At 40.4% G+C, this 12079-nt stretch overlaps 1 pseudogene; it reads left to right on the forward strand.

Annotated features, from left to right (window-relative positions):
* The window catches only part of LOC127220803 (high mobility group protein B1-like), a 37632-nt pseudogene extending 25801 nt beyond the window's left edge, over positions 1 to 11831 (forward strand).
* Positions 11832 to 12079: the final 248 nt, after the last annotated feature.

Raw genomic sequence — 12079 nt, forward strand, 5'->3', positions numbered from 1 at the left:
GATATCTGAATCTTCTTCAAATTCCCCAAGACAGCGCCCCTTACCAGCAGGAAGTAGCTTGGAAAGAACGATGCCCAAATTCCCAAATATTGTGTATAAATGTTTGTTTTCATTTAATTGGACTTTGTTATATAAAATTAAATAAAATAAAAAAAATAAATATAAAAAAAGAAGTTAGGGCATCCTAAGAGAGACATACATGGTCCCCCCAGGGAAGAGGAAAGGGACAAAATCCCCTGAGCAAGTTGGGAGCTTGGGGGAAGGGGAGAGGGAATTAAGAGAAGGGAAGAAGAGGAGGGGTGAGGAGTACATAAGGGATCACGAAGATTGAGTTGGGGATGAGAATACAGGAGAGCAAGAAAAGAGATGCCATAATAGAGGGAGCCATTATAGGTCTAAAGAGAAATCTGGCACCAGGGAAATGTCCAAAGATCTACGAGGATGACCCCAACTAACAATCTAAGCAATAATACCTTAAATGCCCTTCCACAATAATGAGATTGATGACTACCTTATATGCCACCCTAGAGCCTTCATCCAGTAGCTGATAGAAGCAGAAGCAGACACCCACAGCTAAACGCTGAGCCAAACTCCTGAAATCCAGTTGCTGAGAGGGAGGAGTGATGAGCAAAGGGGTTAAGACCAGTCTGGAGAAACCCACAGAAACAGCTGACCTGAACAAGGGGAGCTCATGGACCTTAGTCTGATAGCTGGGAAACCAGCATAGGACCAACCCAGACCCCTGAATATGGTTGTCAGTTAGGAGGACTGGGCAGTCTATGGGGGCTCCGGTAGTGGATCAGTATTTATCCCTAATATACAAATGGACTTTGGGAGCCAATTCCACATAGAGGGATACTCCCTCAGCCTAGACACACAGGGGAGTGCTTACACCCTGCTCCAAATGATGTGACAGACTGTGAAGATCCCCATGGAAGCCCTTGCTCTTCCAGGGGAGCAGAAAGGGGATAAGTTAGGGGGCTGGTGGGAGTCAGGAAGGAGGGTAGGGAGATGGAACTGGGATTGACATGTAAAATAATATTGTTTCTAATTTAAATTAAACAGTCATAAATAAAAAAAAAGAAGTTAGGGCATCTATGGAGGAGGTACCTGGATGGAGGGGCACTTTCAAAGATCTTTAAAACCTTTCTGTTTCACTTTGCTTCCTATCTGCCAGCGGGACAGCATCTCTGCTTTGTCATAGCCTTGGTACAAGATATTCTATCTCACCCCAACCCTGAAAGATGCAGCCATCTGACTATGGACTGAAACCTTGAAACACAAATTCTTCTTCTCCTATGCACTTGGTCTCAGAGGTTTTGTCACGGGTAGAAACAGGGTGGGTAATACAGCTCCAATCCTCATTTCAGATTCTGTTATTGAATAAATCTGGTCAAATTATCTCATTTCTCAGACTAGCAGATGACAGGCAGGGGCTGGGGAATGGGAGAAGGTTGAAAGAAATGACCAGGATGGTGAATGGCATTTCTCTAGGAATTGCCTAAATCTTCTTTGGCTTAGATTATCCTTAATTCTATTTTTAATAGCTATATTTGTTTTTAGACAAGTTCACACACGTGTACAATATATGTTCACCATCACATTTCCCAGTTCACTACCACCCCATCACTCTTCTTCCCCAATAAATCTCTCTCCAATTTCATAGCTGTTTGTTTTCTTTTGTGGCCCACTGGAATTAATGAGGACCATCTGTGTAACCACGAGTTTGGAGCCATCTGTTAGAGCCTGGTGGGTTCATCAATAGTTACACAAGTAAAGAAAGGTTCTCCCTCTCCCTAAGGCCAATCATTCATAGGCAAAGGGTATGGACTCTGAGTCCTGCATCCCCTTATTTAATATATTGTTGGTGGGACCAGTCTAGAAAATGGCCTTTATAGCTCTCCACACTACTTTCCTTTGTCGTTTTCCACGATGCTCCCGAGCCTCAGAGGGGGAGGCGTAAATGTCTCCTTTAGAACCCCAAACTGTTGGTTCATCTCTGCATCCTGGGCAGACATGAGTCTATGTATTTACCATCATTCTTTGCAAGGAGAATTTTCTCCTATCAAGCTAGGAGCAGCTTGTATATAAGTGTCATAATTTGAAGGCAGTTTGCTGCCTTGTCAGGTTTTGCTAAACACATTACTAAGTTACCTAACTGGGTCTACAACCTCCCTATATTTTAATTCCTACCCAGGCTCACAATATAAGGCATAGGTTGTATTACTACCCAGTCCCCTGCCCATGGAGCTGGTTATCCCGATGACTGTCAAGCTGTTATTGTACAGGTGTGTATATCTTCCCTGATTGGTCAGATTTCTGGTCCAAAGGCTCATATCTGGGCAAGACTTACTTCCCCCAGCAACCCACTGTACACCCTTTAGTAGGTTAAATGATACCTAAGATTGAGGGAGTTTTCCCCTCAGTGACATTTTTTGATACAGTTCAAGATAGAGGAATTAGATGCTAATCTGAAGATAATATTATAGATTGTTTCTGGGCTGTTGTAAAACACAAAAGCTTTATAGGTATTGATAAAAAAAAAAAGGTATTGTATATAGATTGTTTCTGGGCTGTTGTAAAACACAAAAGCTTTATAGGTATTGATAAAAAAAAAAGGTATTGTATATAGATTGTTTCTGGGCTGTTGTAAAACACAAAAGCTTTATAGGTATTGATTAAAAAAAAAAGGTATTGTAAAAAAAAAAGTCCCCCAAGATGCACACACAAATAGAATAATCTGAAGAATACTGCAGATTGGGGATCACCTTTGCTTTAGTGAATTACACATCACAGTAAGAACCACCAGGAAGCGTAAAACTAGCAAGACAGATGATGTCTATTCCTAAATTCAGTTTACAAAGCCTGGCAGCTCCAGACTGCCTTGATAAATCAGACAGATTTGTGGTCCCAACTATTAGAACGATGGTAGCTAGTTGGAAAGTGTCTACAAGGAGCTTTTGTGTTCTCTCAGGAAAGGGAAAATGAGGGTATTGTCTTGGGTCTAATTGTCTTTACAGGTCTGCAGAAGATACCTTAGATCAAAGGAAAGCTGCTGTGTGGGTCACAGTCATCTTTAGGAGGTCCAGGCTGCTGTGAGTTGTTCTAAACAAGGTCTGGCCTGAACTCTTAGAAACATACGTGGTGACAATGAAGTTCAAGGCAAACAGAGGGGAGATGAGTAAAACTTTTTCCCAACCAAGAGAAAAAAATTATCAACCTCTTTATAACACCAGTGCAAAACCAGGCACACACACACACGCACGCACCCATGCATGCACAGAGGAATGCACACACAAACTAGACAGAGACAGACACAAACACATACTCACTCACTCACTCACACACACACACACACACACGAATGTATGCATGCATGCCCACACGCACGCATGTGTGCATAGGCACAGGTGACTACTTCATAAGTCCTGCCAAATGATGGGAATGCCAAGCCTCAAGATTCTGTATGAGGCTAGCTTGTGGGACAAGATGTTTTTATTCCAGACATGCTCACAGAGAGGAACCACTACCCTGTTCAGAGAATGAGCTTTCATTGCCTGACCTTAGCATCTCTTTCCTGTGATTACTCAGCAACTTATCTGCCCACTCATGTGTTATTCTATGTGTCCAAACATTTGAGGGTCTGTTTTATATTGAGTCCATTAGTTATTCTGAGTCCACTGTATAGATGAGCACTTGTACGACTGCACAAGTACCATGCTTACACTTTAGAATGAAAGTGTTTTAAGATGACCTTTTTAGTCACTCACTTTGTCTTTCTCAGGGTTACCTTGGCCATCCATGGCCTCTGATCCTCTGAAACATTGATGAGACTGGTTTTAAGAAGACTAATATGGAAAAAATATATGAATTTTACTCATGCTACACAATTCTTTTAATTAATAAGTGACTGGATTAATTTTGCTTATTCTGTGCACAAAAAATAAAAATATTTAAGGTTCAAAATAGAGCACATTATTTTAATCTTACTTTTGTGGAGACAGTGGGCTTATTTGGGTGCTTATATCTCAGAATTTGACTTCCATGTAGATGAAGTCAGCTGTTGGCTGGGACAGTAGTCCTCTGGCTGTCCACACTGGCTTCAATGTTTGCCTATCCTGCTCGTTGACTACAATGGCCAGAAGGGTTGGGGGCTTCTGAGAATCTCTCTCTTACCGTGAGGGTCCACACAGTGGCTGACTCAAGGGTCCTCACAGCATGAGGTGGGCTCAGAAAGGGAACATCGCCAATGTGAAACCTCTGATTGAGATCTGCGGAGATGCTGCAGGGCGTGCGGGGGTCACCTTTGTTGTTCTTACTGACTAAGATAGTCACAGGGTGAGATCGCATTCAAAGGGCTCAGGGATGGACTGTTATGATAAAGTCTGAGGGGGGATCCTTGCGTGGGGGGGACCATGGGTGGGTTCCATGGTGGTGACAGTGACTGAGGCAGGGAACAAACAGCCAGGCAGACAGAGCTTAAGTGAGAAGTTTCATTAGAAAGGGCGGGGGGAGAGGAAAGAGGTAAAGAGAAACAGAGACAGAGAGAGTACAGAAAAGAGGGATGCAGGAAAAGTCCTGTCTGCTCCAGGGGCACAGTGGGAAAAGAAGAGACCTGAGAAAGAAGGGCGGGAAAAGAGCATAAGTGGGTGGGGATCTGTCTTTTAAAGGGTCCTTTGCACCTGCATGGAGACTATGAAATCATGAACCCTGGGCTGACCAGGGCACTGCCTGAGTGCATCTTGTCAGGTGACAGGGGCAGGCCTGACTCCTTACATGGATTCTACCACCCTGAAAGAAGAATGACATTGCCCATTTGTATTTCACCAGGCAACACTGTCACCATCACCCTTAACCGGAAACGAGTTGGAGTTCCCTGTCTCTCGACTCTGGCTCTCCTTAGGTATCTCACAGGCTTTCAGATGGACTTCCAGTAGCGTTTCCTCCGGGTCCATGGAATTCTCTAGCAGTCATATCCCAGTCACACAATGCGGTTCTTAGCACTGAGTTCAAAATGGGGAAGCTGTGCATGCGTGAACATAAATGCTTCAGCTATTCTGTTGCAAGTTCTCTCAATGCTCTAGAGGTCAACTTCACTAGGGTTAGTCCAGAAAGACCTGCTCCACATTGCCAAAAGCACAGAACACAGCTCGGGGCTGATGTTAGGAAAGATGGTATCTTTAAAGGGGGTTTTGAAACAGGTATTTATTTAATTGAATTATTTTCCTGTCTGTCAAGATGTTTCCAGAGTGAGAAATGTCCAGACCATACTGAGTCATCCTGGTACGTTCTGCATTCTGACTCTAATCTCCTATAATATACAAGTTATGTGTGATCGTTTTAGACATCTTTACCCTCCATACACAAATATGAAATACAAAGGGAAACTGAGGGCTCTGGCAGTAAGAATAATTCGTTGACATCACACTCTTGAAACCTGAGGACGAAGGTTAAAAGACTGAGGGGTAGAAGAGTTTTCTGTTCTTAAAAAGGATTCTGAAATAACTGTAGAATAGAATGTAAACTGACAAGTTCTGAACAAATTGCTTTAGAACTGTTTTGAAGATTCCTTTAAAGTAGCAGCAACGTTTAAGGGGACTCTGCAGAAGAATCTTCCATAATCGTGACAGAGAGGATGAGCAGGGCCTTTGGAATAGCAGAAAGGACAGTGTACCTCTGGTGAGGATGAATCAGTACTGTAAGTGAAGGGATTGTAGGCAAGAACCATGACCTGATGTTAACAGCAGCTGGACGGGGAACCATCTCAAATGTGGCTCCTCCAGGCTAGGCCATATCTTCAGATGCTCGAAGCATCACTCACCCTGCATTTCATGTGTGATTTCATAATAGTCCCTGAGCTAGGATTATGACCATGAAGGTCAGAATCCCCTAATAAACATGTGACAACTCCTCAGCGGTTTTAACCATTCCTGAAAATGGATGACCTTGGAGCATCAGGTTCATACCCAGTGATGCATTTAAGATGAACACAAGGAGGGGCTAGGGAAGGGGACTCCTACCCCAGATGCATTCTTACATTCATAATACTTGGGGCAGTGGGGAGGTGGAATTAGATGCTAATCTCACAAATTATATGTGTGTGTGCACATATATCAAGGAATAGAAAACAGCTACAAGAAACAGAAATACCACTGTATTAATCTCACCAATAATACTAAGGATATGAGACCAAGGCATCAGCAGCACAAAAGGAAATAGATAAAAGGGTGCCATCAAACCAAAAAGATTCTGGGCAACAAAGCCAGCAACTAACATCAAAACGACTGTGTTGCACATGGGAGAAAATGTTTGCAAGCCAGATAGATAATAAAAGATCAGCATCCAGAATGCGTATGGTATGCAAATTGCTCAATCATTAGGAAGCAAACAGCATGAGGAGAAGCTAGGAGGAGATATTGCTTACAGAAAACTCCATGGACAACAGATGTCAGACATCTGTAATTATCAGAAAAATTCAAGTTAAAAACACAATAAAAGACTACCTTACATATATTAAAATGGTTAATATGAAAGATAACAAGTGTTAGTAACCATCTAGAGTAAGGAGATTCTTGCATATTGCTAGTGGGGTTGTATGTTAATATATTAGCTCTGGAAAATTCCTTAGGAAACTAAAGGTAAAACTACCATATGGTCCATGAATACTATCAATGAGGCATATCAAATTGACATGGCAAATGACGGTCGAAAGGAATCTTGTCTTTCATAGTCAACATCACTCAAAACCAAAGTGTGGTATCAATCTAAGAGACCATCAGCAGACACAGGAATAAAAAAAATATATTTATCTGCTTACTTATTCATCCCATACTATTCAACTATACGAAGAAGGCAATCTTGTCATTTATGGGAACATAGAAACCCAGAAGACAGTATATTCGGAGAAATAATCCAGACCAATGAGGCAAATCTGGCACAATTTTGCTGACATTTTGCTTCTTCAACACCTAAACTCAAAGAAGCCAGGAGTAGACTGGTGGTTACAAGGATAATGTTGGTCTAAGAGAAGGAAATTTTGAACTATATGGGGGTAGATATATTCATGAGTCATTCTCCCAGCCTAGTGACTAAAGATACTAACAATGTGTTGCTGTCTTCACATTCACTAAAGGAGATTTTCAATGTTATTATCATAGGAGAGTGTGTGTGTGCTAAACTCATTGATTTAGTCAGTAATGTCAAATAAGGTGCTGTACAAGCTATGTCACATGTGTGCATTGTATAAAATATGTTATATATATGCATAACTTCTGTCCTGTGTGTTAAAAGATCTTCACAATGTTATTTTGTTATTGTGTGATTTTGTTACAAGGAATCTGGCAGCTTCTTATTATGCTAGTTAGCTACTGATATCATAAATACTTAGAATGGTGTGTAGACCACAACTACCCTATATTCTAAAACAACTGCTCCAACATTCCTCCTTTGAAGTTTCTCTTGCATTTATAAAGGAGAGATGGAAATAATAAACACCATGTCCATTAATGAGGAAATTAGTTTTGCATTAGGAATACAGAAAATACTTTTAAAAGTATGAACCCAGAACCACTAAGTGGGAAAAACCAGTTTGGGAAACTTTAACCTACTTCATCACAGACTAGGAATTAACATGCTGGGAAAATAATCCTCAGCTGTTGGAAGGTTCTCAAAACTTTTCAGGAATTTCCTAGAAAATAACTATACATCCCATAATACACCTTGGAGTGTGTAGACCTGAAAGTGCATCTTTATCTTTCTAGATGTGTGCCTACTTTCATCTGTGTATAAAGAACTGTTGGCCTTCCCTTAAACAAAAGGCTCATTGACAAACGGATGCCTCTACCAGAAACAACTGAACATCAATAGCCAATGAGCTGAAATACCTAAGAGTGATTCTTAGCCTTCCTAACATTTGACCTTCCTCGTGTTATAGTGACCCCAAGCATAAAACTTCATAACTGCTATTTGCTACTGTTAGGAATCCTAATGTAAACATCTAATATGCAGATGGTCTTAGGTGAACCTTGTGAGAGGGTCATTCGACCCCCTAAGGGGTCATGACCCACAGGTTCAGAATGACTTAAAACAACTATATATTGCATTGAAAAAAAAAGGAGAGAAAAAATTTTAAATGAGAAAGAATGAGAGAAATAAGAAGAAAAAAGATACAAAAACTAAACATGCAAAATCTATACTTATGAGATAACTGTGAATCACATACTCTATTTGTGGTGGTGAACATGGATCGTTGATTGGACTATAGTAAGAAACACAAAGGGAATTAATTATGAGGCACCATTCTGGATGTGCCTACGGAGTGTACCAGACAGGGGTAACTGAGAGGGAAGGACCACCCCGAATGTAGGTAGGAGCATCCCATGACCTGGGGTCCTAAACTACATTAGACAGAAATAAAAAGAAGAGAAAGTCAGCCAAGCCAGATCTCGATTAGTGTATCTGACCGAGTCTTTCAAGCACCGTGACCTTCCAGCTATAATGGTGTCAAAAACTAGGAGCAAACATCAAAATGATTGCACAGCTGGGCCAAACATGTAGCCTCCTCAAGAGTAGGAGAGTTAAGTGGCCCAGATAAAAAGGAAGGAGTCTTTATAAACAAGTGGAAGCCCGAGGTACATAACACGGGATTACGAAAATGTAACTTTGTACATTTTTGTACATTGTAAATTTTTCACTATCAACTAGTTATTGAAACATACTATGAACCATTGTGTGGTCAACCAGTTCTCAGAACATACCATGAAAGAATGGAAACAATTTATGATATGTAAATCACAAGATTATAGAGAAAGAAATAGTTAAAAAAAAAAAAAAGACAGCTTGGGTCATGATAGAGAAAAACACCACAGGGAACAATATAGAATTAAATAGTTAAACCTAAATAATGTTTAACTAGGAAGAGGAAGAAAAAAAATGGAGTCAACTGGTCAGCTGGTCCTAGACATACGTTATGATTCGTCTGTGCTGTGATCAGGTATTTGGTTACAGCAATGAAAAATGCAACATATATTTAAAAGAATGTGTAATGTAATAATATGGAGAAGTAAAAACACTTTCGGATTAAATTCAAATTACTATTTTTAATTCAATATTTATGGATAAAGGAAATGAAGAAAATATAATTTTGGAATGATGGATATGTTGCTTAAAATATAGCTATAAAACATTAATCAGTAGAAAAATAAATTCATACAACAGATGTGTATGCTAAATGACCTAATACCCTGAAATAGATGTACAGAATTAGTGAAAATTAGAGATGAAAGATGAGCCATGCAAGCATGGTATTTCTCCATAAAACAACATCAATAACCATTCTATTTAGTTCATTTTTAATTTTTTGAAATTTTGATCTATTCTTTATGGTTATCACTGTAAAAGTCAGCTCGCCCCTCCCTGAATGCAAAAGTCATCTCTTATCTTTTACTTTCTGGACTAATTATTACCCAAAAAATCCAGAAGGAAGAAGCTGAGAGAAGGAAATAATGTCAGACAACTGTACAAACAACTATATTTTTGATCCTTGATTCACCCTAATGTAGGATTCTTTCCTGCTCGTGTGAAACGTAATAAATTCTATTGGACATAATTTGAGCTCTGTGCCTATGAAATGCCAAATTCTTGCTAGGAGATGATTCACTAAATGATAGTCATGGGGAAACTGCGTCTGAAGTTTCTAAAGAACAATCTAGAGAAGTTTGTGATTTAATGACTCAGAAATATTGATTTTGTTTTCAAGTGGCAATCTATCAAAGTCCTGGTGTGAACCCTTGTCTAACTTTAAGCCTTCTTTCCTTGGATGAATCAGTGAGGACTGATTCACAGATCTTGTCCTTGTAAGTAAATGACTTGTTTCTTTTCTACTCAGAAATAGATTAGTAAAGGATGCAGCCCTTTACTGAGTGGGCTGCAGCGTTGTCCAAGGGCATATACGATGACCATCTCATTCCACTGAGATGGAGATGTATTTAACCATGGACAATCTTTTCCTGTAATTATTCTTCTCCTTATACCTTTTATTTGGGTTTTTAAACATGTGAACACATAATTAGGCTTTTTATCAAATTTGTGAGTGTCCAATAATTCAACTTTTTTCTGATATTCTTTATCAAATAACTTTTTTGTTAAAAGAAAATTACATCCTTTTCCCCTCTATTCTCCTTCCTATTCCTCTTTTACCTCTTCCAAATTCACAGCTGTTTCTTCTTTAACTATTGTTGTTACAAAAAAGAATAAGTATAAATGCAACCTACTGAATCCAGGCAGTGCTGCCTGTATGTGTGTATTTCTAGTGCTAACCACTATGTTTGGAAAACAGACCAGGGGTCAGGTCCCTGGGGAAGACATCCCATTTATATTGAGATATTAACTATTGTGAGAATTGCTAAAGTAGATGTTTATAGAATAGAAAGCTTAAAGTAGGGTGGTAAAATAAAATGTACCTGAAGTATTGTGATGACATCCTAATTAACCAAATATAGAAACTACTGGGCATTTCAGAACACCTGCCGAGAGACATCCATAAAGTCATCTTGGGAAGTGATCTTTAGGAAAAATGTTTCTCCAACGGAACAGAATATTACACTACCTGACTCTGTGTGTGTGTGTGTGCGCGTGTGCGTGTGCGTGTGCGCGTGTGTGCGTGTGCGTGTACGTGTGTGTGTGTGTGTGTGTGTGTGTGTGTGTATGAGCTTATCAAAGAATACGACTTGATATATGTGGCGTCTGGCTCCCGCTCTCACAGCCATTGCTCCATAGAGACAGCGCTGGGCCAAGCACGAGTCGGAAGGGCACTGGGCGACTCTGTGCTTCGCGGATGAAAATCAACTAAACAGGCAAAAGAGATACTAAGAAGCCAAGAGGTAAAATGTCCTCATATGCATTCTTTGTTCCAACTTGCTGGGAGGAACACAAGAAGAAGCACCCATATGCTTCTGTCAACTTCTCAGAGTTCTCCAAGAAATGCTCAGAAAGGTGGAAGACCATGTCTGCTAAAGAAAAGGAGAAATTTTGAAGACATGGCAAAGGCAGACAAGGCTCATTATGAAAGAGAAATGAAAACCTACATCCCCCTCAAAGGGGAGACCAAAAAGTAGTTCAAGGACCCCAATGTACCCTGTACAATGTACTCTGATTATCGCCCAAATGATGGGAGATGTCATTCTGTAAATCTTTCTAATGCTGGTTAATGAATATAGCACTGTTGGCCAATAGGAAAGGAAGATAGGAGGGGCTAGGAGATGAGGAAATAGGAAGTAGTAAGGAGGGGTCAAGATGGAGAGTTTGGAGAGAACAGAACCGTCATTCCTCCGCTCTCAGTAAGACTATGTGGAAATACATAGAAATGGGTTAATAATTAAGATAGAGCTAGCTGATAAGAAACTAGTAACAGGCCAACAGGATTATATCAAATACAGAGTCTCAGTGCATTATTTGGGGCTGGCACAGCGGCGGGACGGGACAAGACCAGCGGCGGCAGGCAGAAAAACCGTACTCCTTACACCCAAAAAATCAAAGGAGCACACCCAGGCTTGTCCATTGGTGATGTTGCAAAGACCGTGGGAGAGATGTGGAACAACACCACCGCAGATGACAAGCAGCCCTAGGAAAAGAAGGCTGCCCAGCTGAAGGAGAAGTACGGAAAGGATATTGCTGCTTACAGAGCTAAAGGGAACCACGATGCAGCGAAAAAAGGGGTGGTCAAGGCAGAAAAGAGCAAGAAAAAGAAGGAAGAGGAAGATGATGAGGAGGATGAAGAGGAAGAGGAAGTGGAAGACAATGAAGAAGAAGATGATGAAGATGATGATGAATAAGTTGGTTCTAGCGCAGTTTTTTTTTGTCTATAAAGCATTTAACACCCCCCCACACACACACACCTCACTCCTTTTAAAGAAAAAATTGAAATGTAAGGCTGTGAAAGATTTGTTTCTAAACTGTACAGCGTCTTTTTTTTTTTTTTTTTTTTTTTGTATAGTTAACACACTACCAAATGTGTCTTTAGATAGCCCTGTCCTGGTGGTATTTTCAATAGTCACTAACCTTGCCTGGTACAGTCTGGGGT

Source organism: Phodopus roborovskii, unplaced genomic scaffold (assembly GCF_943737965.1).
Source record: "Phodopus roborovskii unplaced genomic scaffold, PHOROB, whole genome shotgun sequence".
In the NCBI taxonomy this organism is placed as follows: Eukaryota; Metazoa; Chordata; class Mammalia; order Rodentia; family Cricetidae; genus Phodopus; species Phodopus roborovskii.